The sequence below is a fragment of the Rhinoderma darwinii genome, chromosome 11 (genome assembly GCF_050947455.1).
Source record: "Rhinoderma darwinii isolate aRhiDar2 chromosome 11, aRhiDar2.hap1, whole genome shotgun sequence".
NCBI lineage: Eukaryota > Metazoa > Chordata > Amphibia > Anura > Rhinodermatidae > Rhinoderma > Rhinoderma darwinii.
Window position 1 is genome coordinate 96,097,444 of NC_134697.1, and position 5,076 is coordinate 96,102,519.

A 5,076-nucleotide genomic window follows, 5' to 3' on the forward strand; every position below is an offset into this window, starting at 1 on the left:
TATCTATCTATCTATCTATCTATCTATCTATCTCTCTCTCTCTCTCTCTCTCTCTCTCTCTCTCTCTATCTATCTATCTATCTATCTATCTATCTATCTATCTATCTATCTATCTATCTATCTATCTATCTATCTATCTATCTATCTATCTATCTATCTATCTATCTCATATATGTATATCTTTCTTTCTATCTATCTCATATATATATATGTAAAAGTTTTAGACAGTTGTGGAAGAATACTGTAAAGTAAGAATTAAAAAAAAAATAGAAGTGTTATTATTATTTTTTATCAATTAACAAAATACCAAGTGAATGAACAGAGGAGAAGTCTAAATCAATTAAATATTTGGTGTGACCACGATTTACCTTCAAAACAGCATCAATTCTTCTAGATACACTTGCACAAAGTCATGAATTTTGTAAGATTTTATTCAGCTGTATGAATAACCAATTATACTAAACATGTAATAATGATCATCATTTTTATATAAAGGTTGAAACACAGTCATTAACTGTAACAGAAACTGCTGTGTAGAAGGCTTAAAACTAAGGAACAGCCAAATTTTGCTACAAAGGTGAGGTTGTGGAAGATAGTGTCATGTCACAGGTCCACCATGGCAAGACTGAGCACAGCAACAAGACACAAGGTAGTTATACTGCATTAGCAAGGTCTCACCTAGGCAAATATTTAAAATCAGACTGGGGTTTCAAGATGTGCTGTTCAAGCTCTGCTGAAGAAGCTCAAAGAAACGGGCAACGTTGAGGACCATAGATGCAGTGGTCGGCCAAGGACACTTAGTGCAGCAGATCAAAGACACATCATGCTTACGTCCCTTTGAAATCAGATGTCCAGCAGTGCCATCAGCTCAGAACTGGCAAAAAACAATGGAACCCAGGAGGTACACCCATCTACTGTTTGGAAAAGTCTGGCGAGAAGTGGTATTCATGGAAGAATGATACAGTATGCCATACCTTTGACGTGGAAACAAGGCCAAGCGACTGAACTGTGCACCAAAACATAGCAACTGTGGTGCAGAAAAATGGCAGCAGGTGCTCTGGACTGATGATTCAAAACTTAAAATACTTGGCTGTAACAGAAGGCAGTCTGTTCGCTGAAGAGCAGGAGACCGGGACAATAATGAGGGTCTGCAGGCAGCAGTGAAGATGGTGGAGGGTCCTGGAGAGTGGTACAATAATGAGTGTCTGCAGGCAGCAGTGAAGCATGGTGGAGAGTCATGGAGAGCGGTACAATAATGAGTGCAGGCAATAGATAAGCATAGTGGAGGGTCCTGGAGAGCGGTATAATACTGAGGGTCTGCAGGTAGCAGTGAAGCATGGTGGAGGGTCCTGGAGAGCGGTACAATAATGAGTGCAGGCAACAGTGAAGCATTGTGGAGGGTCCTGGAGAGCGGTACAATACTGAGGGTCTGCAGGTAGCAGTGAAGCATAGTGGAGGGTCCTGGAGAGCGGTACAATAATGAGGGTCTGCAGGTAGCAGTGAAGCATGGTGGAGGGTCCTGGAGAGCAGTACAATAATGATTGTCTGCAGATAGCAGTGAAGCATGGTGGAGGGTCCTGGAGAGTGGTTCAATAGTGAGTGTCTGCAGGCAGCAGTGAAGCATAGTGGAGGGTCCTGGAGAGCGGTACAATAATGAGTGTCTGCAGGTAGCAGTGAAGCATGGTGGAGGGTCCTGGAGAGCGGTACAATAATGAGTGTCTGCAGGTAGCAGTATAATTCACTGTATTTCAAAGATATATTCAATTGTGCTCCCACAACATAACAATTTTAAAGGATTCACTGGTGTGATATGAGTAAAATATAACATTTATTTATAACTCTCTAAAAACAGGGGTACAATCACCACTGTGAAAAAGCCCCACCGTGTGTATAAAAACGTATTAAATAGTAAACACTGAGTTCTAATTCAATTGTGAACCTCCTATAGCTCAGTGTTCAACAAGAATATCAATACGGAATCAGCATTTGAAAAATGGGCATAACAATAGTCTTGACCCTAATTCACACTAGAGTCCGTGATAACCGCACCGGAAGCTCCTAGTGTTGAGGTATACAAACAATGCTAGTGTTCCCTATGCTAAAAAATTCCTATTCACAACCGACCCTACGCGTTTCAATACTCATCATCAGGGGTCTGTAGCTTGGTCACTCTGGCCGGGATGCCAGCGATATTTAGTTCAGCAGCAGTTATTCTGCTGTACACCACGGAAGCATGCTCGCATAGATGTCAGCAGCAGGTAGCAGTGAAGCATGGTGGAGGGTCCTGGAGAGCGGTACAATAATGAGTGTCTGCAGGCAGCAGTGAAGCATGGTGGAGGGTCCTGGAGAGCGGTACACTAATGAGAGTCTGCAGGCAGCAGTGAGGCATGGTGAAGGGTCCTGGAGAGTGGTACAATAATGAGGGTCTGCAGGCATCAGTGAGGCATGGTGGAGGGTCCTGGAGAGCGGTACAATAATGAGGGTCTGCAGGTAGCAGTGAAGCATGGTGGGGGGTCCTGGAGAGCGGTACAATAATGAGAGTCTGCAGGCAGCAGTGAAGCATGGTGGAGGGTCCTGGAGAGGGGTATAATAATGAGGGTCTGCAGGCAGCAGTGAAGATGGTGGAGGGTCCTGGAGAGCGGTACAATAATGAGGGTCTGCAGGTAAAAGTGAAGCATGGTGGAGGGTCCTGGAGAGCGGTACAATAATGAGAGTCTGCAGGCAGCAGTGAAGCATAGTGGAGGGTCCTGGAGAGCGGTACAATAATGAGGGTCTGCAGGTAGCAGTGAAGATGGTGGAGGGTTCTGGAGAGGGGTATAATAATGAGGGTCTGCAGGCAGCAGTGAAGATGGTGGAGGGTCCTGGAGAGCGGTACAATAATGAGGGTCTGCAGGCAGCAGTGAAGATGGTGGAGGGTCCTGGAGAGCGGTACAATAATGAGGGTCTGCAGGCAGCAGTGAAGCATCAAATATAATGGTAGTTTCTCCTGGCTTAAATACCCACAATATATCTCTCAGACCGGAGCAGGCAAAACTAAATTGGGTATGATCCAACAAATACCCTAAATGACATATATAAAGTACAGTGAAGTTTACCGCTCAGACGGCACTGGTAACAGTCCAATATCATTCAGTATGGACACTCTCCCCCAGAAAAATGCAGTGGACAATCCGCAATCCAATGAGGGTGTGGATGGTTATTCTTATCCTTGTAGTTCCACCGAGCTTCCTATCATCTCTCGACGTTCAAAGAACTCCTGGTAGGAGAAGGATCTTATGTCTCTAATAGATGGAAAAAGGAAGAGAACATAGTGCAAGACCCTCTGAAAAAAGATTGCTCCACGCCAGGTTTAATACATACCCACAGAAGTAACAAGCAATAAAAGCATCAAGGTAAGTAAAAATCTTTAATATTTCTGCACCAAACACTCTTGCCCGACCCTGGGTTTCGCTCCTCCGGCTTCCTCTGGGGCGTGTGTGACGTGTCTAATTGACAAGTTTATATAGCCGCAAAACATTTCAATTGATATCAATTTACATACATATCAAAACTGGTTAAAAATACATATACAACCAATGATCTCTGCAATTTATAGAGATAATCTGATCTTATCATCATAATCGTATACATATAAATACACTTCTATCCAAAAAAGAGAGATAGAAGCAGCACTCAAAAAAAACTCTGCTTTATTCATCCAGCATCCACTGCAACGTTTCACCTTCTCTATGAAGGCTTTTTCAAGTCAGGTGTGTTAAAGCATACACGTGTATATATAGGGGGCAAAGCCCAGACAATCAGTGTTACAAATCAGTACATAATTAATCAAAAATATAAAAATACATAAATATTATAAATATAAAGTGACAAGTGAAACAAAATTCAGATAGTGAACATGAGGTATGACATGATGCAATAATACAAACAGATGATGCAACATGGCTAACATATACAAATTCATCTTTATGATTGATTAAACCAACACAGTGTAATTGATTAAAAAATGAGATCAGCTGGCACTCACCGATCTATGAACGGAAAAAAGGTAATCATGAGACTCATATGTAACGCACGTAATCGTCCATAGTCTACCAAACCGGCGTTAAACACACCATACTGCCCATGCCCGCAGGGAGCGCATAGATTGGATAAACTGAACGTCAAATCAAATAACGTCAGGGCAACATGGAGCAGCAGAACCTCAAGTATGTCTCGCGAGATTCAACTATAGAGACGTCATCCCTTGTTTGGTATTCAAAACCGCCATCTTTAAAGAGGGAATATCGCAATCCCAGCCAGGTAAATCCATAGTTTAACCATAACCTATTTTTGTTACATAAAAGAGGATAGTTATCTCAAAAGGGAAATTTATAAGATCCAACATGTCATTCCAACAAGAGGGAAAACGGTCCGTTCGCATTTACGCAAACAACGTCATTTAGGCAATTTTCGTTCAGGCACTTACAAGGTATTCAACATCCCGGTACAGATTACATCTCTCATTATCCATAAGAGAGTAACTTGTCTCCAGTCACCACATAGACCTCCAGCGGATATATCATCCCCAAGAGATTTTATAGTGGGTACTAGCCAAGAGGCGAATAAACCTAATTGACTCTATCAGAGCGAGTCATATTCTAATGACTATTATTATTACAAGTTTATTAGTGCCATCACTGCTGCCAATCGAGATGCCACCGACCTCATAGTGGATACACATACAGGATCAGAATTAGTCAGATTTAAAATATAGAAAAAATGGACAGATTAATCCAAGGGTATTATTCATACTCATGCGGTACCGCTGCACCACATGACCAATAGAAAATTCAAAAAAATTACATTCATTATATAATTTTATCAACATAAATGCAGTCTAGAAGAGCAACAGTCACATATGAGTCCAACGATTCCTTCTTCCGATCGTGTGATTCCAATAACAATTATGAAGTAGTCCTTAAAAAAGAAGAAAAAAGGAGAATGTCACTATACAGTCACCTTGGCATATATAATCAGGATATTAACACCCATATTATATTCCAAATACCAGCCATCTATGTGTCAACAGGATTTATT